The sequence below is a fragment of the Pleurodeles waltl genome, chromosome 2_1 (genome assembly GCF_031143425.1).
Source record: "Pleurodeles waltl isolate 20211129_DDA chromosome 2_1, aPleWal1.hap1.20221129, whole genome shotgun sequence".
NCBI lineage: Eukaryota > Metazoa > Chordata > Amphibia > Caudata > Salamandridae > Pleurodeles > Pleurodeles waltl.
The window spans coordinates 656,323,521-656,340,425 of record NC_090438.1 but is presented as its reverse complement, the minus strand read 5'-3'; positions in this window follow the sequence as shown (position 1 = coordinate 656,340,425).

Genomic DNA, 16,905 nt, shown 5'->3' with positions numbered 1-16,905 from the left:
AGCTGGGTGTGGTCCTCACATGCTGCACATGTTCTTGAAAGGTGTGCAGAGTTTCAGTTATTATGCAAATGAGTTGGATTAACACATGGCCTAGGGAGGAGTGTTTTAAAGAAGCCTTGGTAAAAGCAAGGCCCAATGTGTAAACAAAACAGCACATTAAACAACATACACAGAAGCCTAGGGGGGGGGGAAGGTGAGATAACAAGAAAGGCTTTGAATAGTAAGTTTAAAAGGGAGCTATTACAGAACCCACTAGTGCAGTGAGAGGGGACATGCTCTTTGCTGTGTACAAACCCTAACAGTTGCCCCCCTCAAAGGCCCTCCTACAGGACGGGGTTTTCCTGGATTTTTTAAATAAAACCGTCTAATCAGCTGTGGGGCATGTACATATGATGCTGGTTCCCATGAATTCTCAGATTCATCATATCCTTTCCATTCTACTAAATAAAACAGATGTCCACGAATTCTTTTTGAGTCTTTTATGCTTTTCACTTCATATTCCAGATTTCCTTTAATTGGTATGGGTGGAGGTGGTGGTTCAGGTCGGGTTTTTGAGTTGTACGGCTTAAGCAAGGACACATGGAATGTAGTATGTACTGGATATTCTTTTGGTAAATCTAATTTTACTGTTACCGGGTTTACTATGGCAGTTATACTAAAGGGTCCAATGAAACGTGGTTGCAGCTTTCGGGATCCCTCTATGTTTAGGTTTTTTGTGGAGAGCCATACCTTGTCACCAATTTTATACATTGGGGCCTCAGACCTGTGTTTGTCTGCTTGTCTTTTCATGCTTTCCTTGTACTTTAATAAATGTTTCCTGGCTTTGTCTTGTATGTCACCTAACCTCGTTAGTCTATCCGTTACTGTAGGCAACAGGGAATCTTCTAACAAAATGGGTATAGCTCTTGGATGATACCCCTGCAAGAAATAGAATGGTGAGCAAAGTAGAGCTGAATGCTCAGTATTATTATAAACAAACTCTGCTACAGGAAGAGCTTCCAACCATTCACTAGAATAATCAGCCAATAAACAACGTAGCGTTTGAAGTAAGGTTTGGTTCAGTCGTTCAGTCTGTCCATCTGTCTCTGGGTGGAAAGCAGTGGATAAGGCCACATCTATTTTCAGTTTTTCACATAATTTTTTCCAAAATCTGGAGTTGAACTGGCTCCCTCGGTCTGACACCACTTTGCTTGGCAAACCATGTAAACGCACAATTTCCCTTATAAAAATATCGGCAAATTCTGCCGCCGTGGGTAATTTCCGTAATGGTACAAAATGTGCCATTTTAGATAAAAAATCCACTATAACCAACACTGTTGTGAAGGATTTTACAGGTGGTAAACCTACAATAAAGTCTACGCTCACAGTGTGCCAAGGTTGTTTGGGTGTTGGCATTGGTATTAACAAGCCGTCAGGAGCCTTATGAGAAGATTTATGTCTTGCACAAATTGGACAGGTAGTGACAAATTGCTTAATGTCCTTTCTTATAGTGTCCCACCAAAAGTGTTTTTGCACATTTTCCAGGGTTTTTACCCAACCAGGATGACCTGCCAACGGTGAGGCGTGATGCCAAATTATCACCTGTGTTTGTAATTCAGAGGTGGGCACTAACAGCATGTTTTTGTGATACAATAAACCTCGTTGTATTGTGTTATGGGAATCCTTTAACCAATCCTGAGGTGCTATTTGCATGTGTGCATTATATAGATCTGTGATGAAATCCTTCTGTTGTACTGGTGCCAACAACTTTTGGGGAGGAATAATGGGTTCTCCTATTTTATCTTGTTTCATGTCTGAGGTATGTCCTTATCTAGATAACACATCAGATTTAATTTGTTGTGCACCTGGTCTATAGGTTATAACAAAGTCAAATGTGCTAAAAAAATTTAACCAGCGCATCTGACGTGGTGTTAGTGCTTTAAGTGATCCAAAAAACTGTAGGTTCTTATGGTCAGAAAAGATTGTAACTGGGTACTTGGCTCCCATTAAATGGTGCCTCCATTCTGAAAAGGCTACTTTGATAGCTAGTAGTTCCCTTTCAGCCACAGTGTAATTTTGTTCAGCTGGTAATAACTTTTTGGAATAGAAGGCTATAGGATGTAACTGGCCATCTACTGCATCTCGTTGAGAGAGAACTCCTCCTAAAGCTACTTGTGAAGCATCCGCTTCAACAAAAAAGGGCAAGTCAGGATCAGGATGTTTCAGAATTGGGGCTGAAGTGAACTTTTGTTTTAGGAGTTGAAAGACGTGTGCCGCCTCATCAGTCCAAAGAAATTGTTGCCCTTTCCGCAACAAGGTAGTTATTGGGGCTGCAATGTCTGCAAAATGTGCAATAAACCTCCTATAAAAATTGGCGAAACCCAGAAATTTCTGAATATCTTTTACAGAGGATGGTTCTGGCCAATCAGCAATAGCACTGATTTTCTTTACATCCATAGTTATTCCTTGAGGTGACAGGCAGTATCCTAAAAAGTCCACCTTGTTGACATTAAAAGTACACTTTTCTAACTTAGCAAAAAGATGATTTTCTTTTAACTTTGATAATACTGCACAAACATGTTGGGTATGTTCTTCTGAGTTCTTAGAGTAAATGAGGATGTCGTCTATGTATACTATGACACAAACGTCCAGGAATTCGTGTAGGACCTCATTTATAAAGAACTGAAAGGCCGCAGGGGCATTACATAACCCAAAGGGCATTACTGTGTACTCAAATAAACCAAACTTTGTCTTGAAAGCTGTCTTCCACTCATCCCCCTCTTTTACTCGGACCAGGTGGTAAGCTCCCCGCAGATCTAGTTTAGTGTATACAGTAGAATGTCTTAATTGATCCAACAACACAGGTATTAGAGGAAGAGGATATTTATTCTTTATTGTAGCCTTATTTAGTCCTCTATAATCGATACACGCGCGCAGGGATTTATCCGGCTTCGGGATAAAAAAGAGTGGAGATGACACTGGAGATGTGGAATGACGGATGAACCCAGACTGTAGTAGGTCATCTAGGTAGGTTCTTAAGTATTTGGTTTCTTCGTCAGTCAAAGCATATACTCTGTTATTAGGTAAAGGGGCCCCTGGGATAAGATCTATACGGCAGTCATAAGACCGATGTGGGGGCAGCACACTAGCCTTTACTGGATCAAAGACGTCTTTAAAGTCAGAATATTCAGGAGGGAGACTTGGTTCATCTTGTGTAACACTAGCACAGTGTAATACTGTGCTCTGTTCTGTACCTGCTTCTTGATAGCAATTGGTTCTACAGAAAGAGGAATCCAAAGTAACAGTTCTATTCACCCAATCAATTTTTGGATTATGAGTTGTTAACCAGGGTACCCCGAGAATCAAACCAAAATTAGGAGTATCTATCAGATCAAAGCTAATCACCTCTGTGTGCCCGTTCTGACAGACCATAACAAGTGGACTTGTTTGTTTTGTGATTAATCCAGAGGTCAATTCTGACCCATCCACTGCACATACTGCTTCTGGACAAGGCTTTAGGCACATAGGAAGTCCTAAGATTTCAGCTAACTTATTATCCACAAAATTTCCTGTCGCGCCTGAGTCCAGTAGGACAGGGAGAGAATGCCTCACTTGGGTAGTAACAATTAAAACGACCTGAATTATGAAATGTCTAGGTATGTGCGGTACCCTGAAGGCTGCAGCATTAGAGGTTTGATTAAGATGTTTTCTCGAACAAGTAACCTCTCCCCTTGTCGAGCTTAATCGTTTCCCGATTCAGTTGAGGAGGTGGAGGAAACAGCACCCTTTTGTGGCGTTTTAGGATTTACTGGACATTCTCTGGCAAAGTGACCTGCCCTGCCACAATATAAACATAATTGAAATGTTCTCCTTCTTTCTTTTTCCTCTGATGTGAGTGGACCTCTGAGTGTCCCTATTTGCATAGGCTCTGGTTCAGAGAGTTTATTATCTGTGTCTTTCTTCTCGTGTCTAATAAAAGTTAACCGTGATTCCAGTTTGTATTTATCTCTCTTTCTTTCTCCTAGTCTATGTTCTAATTTCACAACTAAATCTACAAAGTCTGAATAGTCTTTTGGCAAATCAACGATATGAGCCAGCGCGTCTTTTAACTCGTCTCTCAAACCTTTATAAAAAAGGGAGACACGCTTTTCTTCTGGCCACTGTGTCTCGGTGAGTAAACGATTAAAACTAGTGAGATAGGTCAATAAATCCTTGTTACCTTGTTTAAGATTTAAAAAGCTCATTATCACTTGCCTGCATGAAAGTGTGTTTTGCAAAAAGGCTGGTCATGGTACGTTTAAATTGATTCCAATTATGGAGGATGGGATCATCTCTATCCACGAAAGGAATTGACCAATTGGCTGCTGTGCCACCCAAATAAGACAAGACGAATGCCACTTTCGTATCATCAGTAGGGAACTGTTGTGGCTTACAAATGAAGTGTAATTGACATTGATTGATAAAAACATGGAATTTGTTACTATCTCCATGAAAACGTTCAGGTGCTGCTAAGGGCACAACATTAGGAACATTAACAGTAACCTCAGGCAAAGTTGTATGTTTTGATGGCGCCCCTGTCTCTGAGGAGGTTTTAAACAAAGGCGTAGAAGCTGTGTTCCACTGAGATCCCCTAAATTTATACCTGCTTAAATCCTGTTTTAAAGAGGTATTCTCCATCTTTAATCTCTCTATTTCCTCTTGCATATGTTGCAAGATGCCAGACACTGATTCATTATGAGCCAAGTCCTCATTTAGGGCCTGCGCCATATCCGTGACGTCAATGCCCTCTATTTCTTCCCCGGTATTCATCTTCCACCAGAACTGAAATAATTTTTTAAGGCTTGTGCTTCTGTCAAAGCCCAGCTCACCTGAGTTCTTGTTCAGTTCTGATGGAGGTTGAAGACAATCCGACCCCACCCTGAAACTGCTTGTTCCAGCACACTAGTTTTTAAAACAGTGCACTAAGAACAGAAGCTCAAGGGAAGGGGGGAAGTGGATAAAATAAAAAAAAGAGAGACAACACCGTTCTTGCGTTTCCACTGTTGAAGTGCTGCACAAATCTGCGGCCCTTTCTGACTTCTGTAGAAACTGGTGCCTAATGAAACATAAACAAAGAACAGATAAGTGCAACCTATTCCTAAATGGGTTCCTGACTATCCCTTTATTTATTGGAAATTCTATTCTAAAAGTACCTCTTGGATCCTGGTCTCTAGTTTCCAGGTTTGGAATGTGTTACTGCTCTGGGATGTGTTTTCTATTACTGTTAAGCTTCTAAAAAATTAAACAAATACCGTTATCAGAATTACCAATATCAAACATTCATCATAATATAACTAAAGCCTAAATTCCCAATAGCAGACTCACTTTTCGCATATTTCCAGAATCTTTTATAAAACAAATACTGTACTTTTACATCAAAATACAGCATGTAATTTGTGCAAGTCCTTGATTTACTGTTTTCCTTGCTGTCAATGGTTTCCACTGTTCGATTCCCAAAAGTTCCATGAAAAAAACCAATGTCCGCTTCACAAAGTCCTGCAAAATAATCCTGCAACAAAGAGCCTTAATCACAATGCTCGTGGAAGGCACTTCGCCTCAAACTGTCTATACACGAATCCAGAAATTGCCGTCAAAGCTCCCTCAGGTAATAAAAAGTTTTGCACTTACTTGTTGCTGGCAAGAGATACTGATCAGTCTAACCTTGTCTTCTTTCTCTTTTGCAGGTTACTCGTAGGAGAGAGGCTGAGGCAAGGAGGAACCGGAAACCGGAAGAAGGAAGAGCCAGCAGCTGCGCCAATTGAAGTCAAAGAAAGTCTGTAAAGAGCAGGAGTGCCAGCGCCGAGGGATCTGTTCTCAGGTAAGCGGGAGGTAGACGAGCACAAGCACTGGGTGAGGCTCGGGGGATGCCTTTTATAGACAGGGCTGGGTGTGGTTCAAAGAGCTGGGTGTGGTTTGAAGGGCTGGGTGTGGTCCTCACATGCTGCACATGTTCTTGGAAGGTGTGCAGAGCTGGGTGTGGTTTGAAGAGCTGGGTGTGGTCCTCACATGCTGCACATGTTCTTGAAAGGTGTGCAGAGTTTCAGTTATTATGCAAATGAGTTGGATTAACACATGGCCTAGGGAGGAGTGTTTTAAAGAAGCCTTGGTAAAAGCAAGGCCCAATGTGTAAACAAAACAGCACATTAAACAACATACACAGAAGCCTAGGGGGGGGGGAAGGTGAGATAACAAGAAAGGCTTTGAATAGTAAGTTTAAAAGGGAGCTATTACAGAACCCACTAGTGCAGTGAGAGGGGACATGCTCTTTGCTGTGTACAAACCCTAACAGCTCACCCCTTGGTAGCTTGGCACAGAGCAGTCAGGCTTAACTTAAGAGGCAATGTGTTAAGTATTTGTGCAATACTTCAAACAGTCAAATAGTGAAATCACTGCACAAAATGATACTGCAAATTTTTAGATAAATAGAGCTTAATTTAATAAATAACACAAGACCAAAACAACAAAATCCCAATAAGTAGAACTTAAGATCTGAATTTTTAAAGAATAAACTGCAAAATAGTGCTTAGTAACAAGAAGCGCCAACTGGCTTGCTAAAGAGACCCAGTGAGGCCCACTGAACAAACGTACCTTAATACTGGTTGCATCAACATCAAGTATGTGGGGAGCAGGCTGATGCATTGACCCTTCAAAACAGTGGCGAAGATGCATTGATTTTCTCCATGCAACAGCAGTGATGCTGTGGGTCCAAGATACAGTGGTTCCATAGGCAATGTGCCAAGCCAGTTTCTGTTTTGCAGAGGTGATGCGTTGGCTCTGATCCACACAATGGGGGCAATGCCCTGGTTCCAATCCATGCAACAGAGGTGATACACCAGTTACGGTCCATGCAGCAGCAGCAATGGGTTGGTTTGGGATGGACCAGCATTTTATAACCACTTCCAAGGGCTCAGGACTGGACTGGAACCTCTTGGCAGGGCAGCAAGACGCACAGTAGGCAGAGTCCAGGTGCTGTAGCAGGTGAATTTAAAGTAATTTGTGTCACTGAAAGTTCAGGCACGTCAGCAAGCCCTTAGAGTCTCTTTGGTTCTGGGTTGGAGAGATTCAGATCCTGTCCCTTTCACTACCAGAGAGGCAGGCAGCAGAGTAGAAGTCTAGCAGAGCAGCAGTCCATCAGAGTGGCAGTCCTTTCAGCACAGTCTTTATTCTTCCTGGCAGAGTATATACAGGTCCAGATGTGTACTGGGTTGGTGGTGTCATTTCAAGTAAAATCTTACATTGAATAGAGACCCTCGATCTGCATTGATGAAATGTGGAAGTCCATGTAATCTGACAATTTCTTAGAGGAATATTGGTGCATGTGTTGGGGCTGTGAGAAGCTTTTCTAATGGAAAATGTGTTCTGAGACAGTTTTCTACTAACAAGACATCCTTTCCTTCTGAAGAGGGCAAATTGGTTATGAAGTCCTTCGAGATATGTGACCACGGAAGTTGAAGTGAAGGCATGGACTGCAACAATACCACTGTTTTTTTTTCCAGGGGACCTTGACTTGTGCACAGATGGGACCTCACTTAAAAAATTGTCAATCTCTCCTCTCATTTCATGCCACCACAATTTACAGGTTTATAGCACCTGAGTTTTGGGGATCCCTAGGTGTCCTGACACAGATGATTCATGCTACCCTATAGGGTAATTGTGAAATATAGAGTGTAAGAGGAAAATATTTCTGTGGTGCCAAAGAAGCTCTTTCTCTAGTTGTCAATGTGTTGGATTTTGGGTAATCCATTCAGAAATGTTGAGGGTTTGATATAATTCTATTATGGATTAAATGAAGGCTTCTGCTTCATCAATAATCTTTCCTTTTAGCACCTAGATCAATAGAGGGCTGATGGAAGCTTTTCCTTGATATGACAAAACTACTGCTTTTCCTTGAAAGTTACATGGTCAATTCGTGATTTCATAGTTAAATCTGGAACAAAACATTGTGCCTTTGAAGTGGGTGAGACTTTAAAGAGATGCCTTTGATGTGCACAGAACCCCTGCCCTTCCTGGCCTGGCTCTAAACTCACGACAGGGGTGCATGCAGCCCTTTGTGTGGGGGCAGGACACAGCTCATTCATGTGTGTCAGCTCATCCCTCCCATCCTGCCCAGGATGGCAAATTAGGGTGAAGATGGCCCACCAGTCACACCTATTGTGTATGGCTGTCTAGAGATAATGCACAAAGTCCAGCTGTAACCCACCCCAGACGTGTATTCAGAAACAGGCAGAAGGCACTAGATAGTTAAAGTAAGAAAATGCCAACTTTCTAAAAGTGGAATTTTCAGAATTACATTTTAAATTCCCACTTCATTATAAGTTGTGATTTTAAATTGTGAATCCGGAGACTCCAAACTTGGGGGCCCCTTCTCTTCCCAATTGGAAATTGCACTTATAAAAAGGTAGTAAAGTAATCCCTATGCTATCCCTCAGGCCTTGCAGTAATGAAAGAGAAAATGGAAGAGTTTTTTACTACTGGGACATGTAAAACTTAAAAACTATGGCCCTCATTCTGACCTTGGCGGTCGGCGGAGAGGCGGCGGTCGGACCGCGAACAGACCAGCGGTATTAAAAATGGCATTCTGACCGCGGCGGTCACCGCCGCGACCGACCGCCACTTCCCCACTCCGACAGCCACGGCGGTCATGACCGACGGGCTGGAGTCTGCGCACTCCGGTCCGGCGGTCGACCCAAGACCGCCAACGGTATCATGACCCTGCTTACCGCCGCGGTTTCTGGCATTCGGGAACCGCCATGCGAACCATGGCGGTAGGCACTATCGGGGCCAGGGAATTCCTTCCCTGGCACTGATAGGGGTCTCCCCCACCCCCCACTGCCCCCCCGAGTCCTCCCCCCACACCCTCCACCCCCCTGCCACCCCCCAGAGGTGGTACGAACCCCCTCCCCACCCCCACCCCGACATGCACATACACGCACCCCGACATGCACACACCCCCAACATGCACATATACACACCCCCTACACACACACATACACAACGGGGACACATACCCGCACACATACATGCCGACATGCGCACCCGCCGAACTACACACATTGCCCATAGGCACAGCAGCACTCCCCGCCCGCATGCACGCACTCACACACCCCCTCTACACACTCACACGCACACCCCCATGCACGCACACATCACACAACACCCCCCCACCCCCTCCCCTCACGGACGATCAACTTACCTTGTGCGTTGGTCCTCCGGGAGGCGACGGGAGCCATAGGGACGTGACCGCCAACAGAAGACCGCCAACAGAAGACCGCCACACAGAAATGTGGGTCGTAATTCTGGGGGCGGTGTTCTGCTGGCGTGGCGGTGGAGGTTGACCAGTCTCCACTTTCCCGCCGACCGCCAGTGTGGCTGCTGGCGGTATTCCGGCGGAACGCTCCCAGCGGTCGGAATACGCGCAGCGGCATACCGCCGCGGTCGGCGGTCTTTACCGCGGCGGTAACTCGGCGGTCTTGCGAAAAGACCGCCAAGGTCAGAATGAGGGCCTATATGCCCTACTTTTTAAATATACTGCATCCAGACCCTTGGGCTGTCCGGGGCTTACGTTAGGGGTGACATATATATTAAAAAGGAAGGTTTGGATATGGCAAGAGGGTTAACTTGCTAGGCCGACGGCATTTTAAAGCTAAACACACAGGCTCTCAATGGCAGGCCAGAGACATGGTAAAGGGCTACTAAGTGAGTGGCACAATCAGTGCTGTAGGCCCACTAGTAGCATTTCATTTACAGGCCCTGGGAACAGGTAGTATACTTTACTAGTGACTTATAAGTACATTTATTATGTAAATTGCTGATAAGTCAATACTTACATTTTTTTAATGGAGAGCACATGCACTTTAGCCCTGATTAGCAGTAGTAAAGTGACCTGAGTCCTAATGCCAGGAAAAATGAGGTCAGGAAAACAGGAGGTCTGACGGCAAAATGTCAGGGAAAACCATGCCAAGGATGTCAGGTCTAATGTATTGTTTTATAAAGCTTCTTCCTTTTTACTCTTCCTTGCACTTTTGTTAATTCTTAATGTGTCAAAGGTCGAGTGATGCAAAAAGACTGACACAGTCACAGACTATTTACACAGGATTGTGTGGGCCAATGGATAAATGGATGCAGGGATGAGTAGTTTTATTAAGAGCAGTGTAATTGGTAGGGTAAAAGGACAAGTGAATGAATATAAAATATTCATACATTTGTACCCTAAACTGCTTGACTTCTAATCATTGCACTGATTCTAAGGTATTGATGTGTCTTCTTCCTACAGTGTATGTTCCAAAAAAGTTTATAAAATGGATTGTGTTTCTGCAAAAAGTTACAACGTTCAAGCAGAGTGTTTTTTACTTTATTCACAAAACTGTGTGCTTGCATGAGGTGAGGGTAAGTGCTGAAGAGCATGCCAGAATCCCTGCAGAGGTTCAATACAACCTTTTCTCCAAGGTGCTTACATTGGTGCTCTAGAGGCTCAGGCACACAAAACCTAAACCCACCATAATCCATGGCTCTTCTGACCAACCCTGATTTGCATTAAATGACCATTGAAATCAACACACATGCACCTCTTTGATTAGTTTGGGGACCCAAGTTGGCTGCTAATGCTCCTTGCGATGGACAGTGGAGGTGCCATGTAAGAGCAAACACAAAAGGATTCACTTCAGGAACTCATTGCATGGACTGTGAAAACGTTTGAATCAAAGACTGGGAAAGGGAAGACTGTGGAATGCATTAAATGACACTGAGGGGCAGCAGTGTGAAGATTGAACCATCTGTTGTGGTGGTGGCTGCTTTTCTGGTGGCCTGAAGATACAGATGCGGAGACAGAGGCATAGAGGAGGTGAGAGAGACTTTTCCCAAAAGGTATAGATGGACTCGGCAAGACTAGGAAAATAGGAAATCACGCACCACTCATATAAGAAACAGTGAACATAAAAAGAAGCCTGTAACTGTTTACACTTGGAGGCCACGTATTTTCTTTTTTACTTTCTCTCTTCCCTACCCCAATGTAACTAGGCGTGTATGAAATTCATGTAATTTGCTTTGTGTTCTTACTCAAATTTTAATAGGTTATGTGAAATTATGTGTCATTATGCAAAATTCAAAACCGGCCATTGGTATAATGTTCTAGCATTCTGCACTAAAAATAATATTGAAAAAAATAAATTTTGAGTAACTAGCATAATGCAATATTAACAACATTGTGTTAGGTAACACCGGCATAAAAGATATTTTACCGGGGCCTAATTGTAAACCATCAGAGACAGACTATAATAATCAATTCTAGGATAAGCAGCGGCAGTATATTAAGAATGGACACTAAGGAAGGAAGGCACAACAACTGGCCATACAAGCCACAATATAGAAATCTGTGACTAAATATATTGTAAATTATGTGAACATATTGATAAGGACAATGCTGGGCTAGTGCCACCAGATTAACTTTCACACCCAATTTTACATTATGAAAAACTACCATAGCAAGGACAAAGACCAACATTTTAACCCAAATCAGCGAGACAATTACTTTTCACAGAAATTGTTACTATTAAAGTATATAAATCTGCAAAGATGACACTTGAAGTCTTGCTGGAGACTATCTTGAGGGATCTGACTTCAATGAAGCTCACCGTGGTGACATTTGAGGACAATACAACCCTAAACAATGAATAAAGTCCTGTCCAAAAGAAACAACATAGCCTTTTTTCTCTTGCTAACAACAAGCAAATTATCTTTGATAGATCAGAAACTTCCAGAATCTATAGTCAAGGAACAATACAACTGAAATATTTAAAAAAGTAATTGAACTGGAAGACATATCTAGTTTTTGGCAATACCTGAAAAAATGGAGTGAGATTACACAATATATTTTTTCACATTATATTCCAGACCTCATTGACATAATATTTGACCCACCCTTGGAGATTCAAATAATATACAACATTATATTTTTCAATGTAAACCTGATGTTTGGACCATGAAAAGTGATTGCTTTATTTCTTAGACATAAACAAGCTCAGCAGGTACTCATGGAGCCCAAACAGCATGAACCATTTCATCATGGGGAGCCCAGAATTTAGGGAACCAACATTTTTCCTTCAAGACTAATCTGAAAAGAAAAACGTTCCTAGCACTCAGACCTAGAATGAAAAAGGGGATATCTGTTTTGGCCTTCTTGACCTGGGTACATATTAATCACAATTGATGGAAAGATAGAAGAATATGAAGACCCAGAAGCATTGGAATTTCCTGGATTCTAAAGACAAAATCAGTGGACATATCACCATCCATGAATACTATCTTTGATTTATAACAGACTTCAGAATGCACACTGTTCACATCTCAGATATTTGAGAGAGAGTGACTGGAAGTGGTCACATGCCACTGAGCCTCCGGAGACAGACACAGAGCACAGAAGCATGCAATCATCACAAACAAATAAAGATCCCCTACCAAGCATTTCAGATTGCACAAGCTGTCTGACTGTCCAACAAGCGTGAAAAAAAACCTGTAAACTTCGTACTTGTATAGCGCACTACTCACCCGTTAGGGTCTCAAGGCGCTGTACACATACCGCTGTAGAACCCCTCCTGGCTTTTCCCTGTGAGGTGCCCACTCCTGGGCAACCTCCAAGGTGAAGCCAGGCATCCCAGAGCTGTTGGGGCTATTGTGGAGATTAAGCAAGCTATTGCCCAGAGTTACAGAGTGGGACCCATGAATTAGATTAGGCACCAATGCAAGAATTATCAGGTCTGAGGAAATTGAGCCCAAGACCCATCGAGGTGGGAATTGAACCCTGGTCCCAGGCCAGATTTCTGCATCAGGGTCTGGCAATCTAACCATTGAGCCACACTTCTCCACCGGTGTGCTTAAGGGGTGATCAAAATTAAGACTTGTAACTAAGTTAGCATGTTAGCAAAATCTTGGAACCTGGGGGAATTAATGTTGTTCCTCACGACACATGCTTGTGGAAACATTCAGCTGAAATGTCATACTAGACAAATATATGTTAGCAGGAAAACACATCTTATGACAAAAGGAATTGTTTGTTTAACAGGGACAGCACAATACTGAAAAATAATTTGTAACATTTAGTGCTTAATCACAGAAATTTCTAGAAACACACGCTACCTTGTTGCACCCACTGTATTCGCCTGAGTGGCATAAGGATGGACGATTAGAGAGCTAGCAACCATTGTTGTCTGTGGGTAGCATGACAGAAGAGTACAAATTCACAAGTCTACCTGAGCCATCATAAGGCTTTTATTGTCTGATCCACAGCTATACCACCTCACAAGCGCAACACAATTGGAGCTACATTAATGCAAAGATCAAGTGTAATAGATACCAAAGAAACAAGTCCATTAAATGTAGGGCCCACTTCTGCACTGACTCTTTTTGAATACACAGAAATTACAATATTACATAAGCCCCCTTCCAAAATCATCATAAAGTATTAGTTTTTAAAGGGTGGTGTGGGGGAAAATAGGCCACATCAGAACTGGATGAGGTAATCTACCCATGGCTTGATTTGAATGATCTTTCAATACCCTCCCTGAACATGAATGGGTTAGCTCATTTTATAACAAAAGAAAAAGATATTAACTGTCATCAAACTAGGTACCCTCACAAAGGAGGTCAGTACGAGTGTGGCGGTCCCAGGACCGCCAAGTAGGTGGCAGCAGTAGCACCGTTGATGGTCTGGCGTGAAGACAGCCAAATTATGACCATTGCCACAGCCCAACTACCGCCAATAGTGCCAGTGCAGTCAGGCCGCCATGGACGGTGGTAGGCACCTTCAGACCGGCGGGGACCATGTTTCCACCGGACACATTACAAGGCTGCACACTGCCAAGGTTTCCGCTGTGGTCGCACCACCACCAAAACCCTGACGGAAACAAACTCAATAAAAAGAGACACTCACCTTCAGGAACACAGACACGTTTGGAGCTGCAATGGAACCAGAACTCGAAGTCCTCCCACTGCTCCTGCTCACACTGTGACTCCAGAACCAGCCACGGTGACGACAAAGACAACAACCATAAGTACACCCACCTAGCACACACTGAAGGGAAAGCCATTAAACACAGGGACACGGAACACACACAGCCAGGATGGCCAGCAAAGGCCACACACACATGCAACCACACACCCATACCAACACACACACACATACATACACACACACAAACCACACACATGCACATCAAAAATACTCACACCATTGCTAACACATGCCAACCAAACACCACCCCACACACACATAAACACATCTCTGCTGGTGGCTAACACGCACAAACAAAACACCACTGAGTCACACAACAACATCACAACCTCAACTACACAAACGCGTTGGCAAGCCATTGCACTGCACAACTACACAGAAAAAAACACACAGTAACAACTACACAGAATGACCACTCACAACCTATCAATACCACCAAACACCCATAGAATGTACCAAATGTCACACCATGCCCACACAACACCCAAAGCATATGACATAGCCATCAACACACACTGACGCACACACAACTACCACACAATGGCACACAACACGACCACAAACCATCACACCACGAACAATACACAAAATAGCTACACACATGCATGTAAGTACACTGTCATATCAGGACTGATGGCAGGGCATCACACTTATATGCAGGCCATGCACAACAGCATGCACAACCAACACACAAACACATGTCACACACACACAAACACAAATCTGACATAGAGAAAGAAAGGTAGGACTTTGATGGATGCTAGCATCTTGTTGCCCCTGATGTATTAAATTGTTAAAATAAATAAATAAATAAATAATAATTATGTACAATAAAAGGCCATAGGCCAGTCCAATGTCAGAGGTGCCAAAGGTACATTGTGCACTTCACTGTGCCTGAACTTGACTCCTGGCTGCAAAATGACCTCCACAGGGTAGGGGCATCAAGGGGGCAAGCAGGTATCTTATTGGTGAAGGGGGCGTTGGAGGGAGGGTTTGGGCTTCGGCTTGGGAGGGGGTCCTTGGGTTTGCAGTGGGCAGGGGGTCCTTTGGTCTGGGCTTGTTAGAGGTGTCCTTGGCCTTGGAGGGTTGACTTTTTGGTAGGGGGAGGGGCATGGGCACTACCGTGGGTGGTATGGGAGAACATGGAGGTAAAAGGGCTGGACTTGGGGAGGGGCACTGAGCGCTTCGCGGTCTCATGGGTGGGAGATGGGTTGGGAACAGGTAAAACTCATAGAGGAAATGTTTCTTTGACACACAAGGGTGGTCATGGCAAAAGGGTTTGGGAGTGGAGGGAGAGGGAGTGTTGTTAAGATGTGTCTTTGTTGGTGTTTTGGGTGTACGTTAGTGCGTGGAATGCTTTTATGTGCTGGGTGTCTGTTGGGTGGGGGAGTGCGGGCATTTAGGTGTCTTGGGAGGAGGTGAGGTGCTGGGAGATGCCATGATGGATGGGTGACTGTCTGTTGGGGTGGTGTATGCAGGTATGGTACATGTGCTGCATGTGGTAGTGTCGGTAGTTGTGGTGAGTGTGGATGTGGTGACTGGGGGGATATCTGAGGGTCTGATATTGTGGTGACTGTGAGTAGGATGCAACTGGCGGCTGGATCTGCAAAAGATGATGTGCTGGCTGCAGGTGTGTCAGGAGTAGTGTCTGTGAAAGGGTGGTGGTGGGGGGAATCTGTGCAGGGAGTGTCTGCAGGTGGGTATTGTCGGTGTGCATACCGGTGGTGGTTCTTGTGGTGCTTGTGTTTGACAGTGCCAACTGTGTCTGTTGAGGTGGATGCATGCCTGTGTGAATGTGTGCTTTGGATGGGTGTAGGGAGAGGGGTTTGGGTTTTGGGAAGAGGTAGGTGGAGGAGGGACAGTAGAGAAAGGGATACTGACTGTTGTCAATAAGGAGGCCAGAGCCTGAAAGGATCTCTGGAGGCCAGCCAGGGCACTGTGAATGCTTTCCAGGAACACATTGCCCCACTGGACTTGAGCTGCCAGTCCCTGGTTGGCATTCAGAATGGTGGAATGACCCACACAGATGGACCTCAAGATGTCAATAGCCTCCTCACTAAGGGCAGCAGAGCTGACTGGGACAGGGGTCCCTGCGGTGAAGGAGATGCCTACCCTCCTGGGTGAGTGGGCATGGGCAACTGGGTGGGGAGCTACAGGGAGGGCGGTGCTAGGAAGGGGGTGACGGACAATGATGGTGCTGGGGTGGTCCCAGATGGATCCACCACCGCCAGGGAGTGTCCACCAGAGGAGGATTCTAAAGATGAGCTGGTAGATCCAGTCTCTTCCATGGCATTCCCCTCACCCTCTGTCCCACTGAGTCCCTTGGCCTCTCTGGTACCAGCTTCCTGAGCCCGGTGGCTGCTGCTTCCCCACTCGGCTGTCCCATTCTCCTTTGCCTAAAGATGGTGATGCACACAAGGAGAGAGAAACGGAGGGAGGGAGAGAGAGAAAGATAGGGTGGAAGAGGGTCAAAACATACCTTCATAGACACATATGAACATTTGTATCTCTTACATTACATATCATGGCTAGGCAATTTGCAAGTCATTACATGTCACTACTACCCACATATGTATGCTAACACTCACACCTACAACAATACCCAAGTAGGACTGTACTACTAGAGTCATCTCCATGATGACAATCAAATGCATTTTAGCTGGTAAATCATGCCCTAGATGTAGTATCTCTACAATGGCAATATAGATCACACCTCTCCATTCACCGTTCATCCATTGGATGGACAGCTGACAGAACACAACACTCCAGGCCTCTACAGTTACAGCACCTGATTACCTCATGTCCACTGTAACAGGTCAATTACACTAGAAAACTCCACTCACAGACCGCACAAACTCCACTCACAGACCACACAACATTCA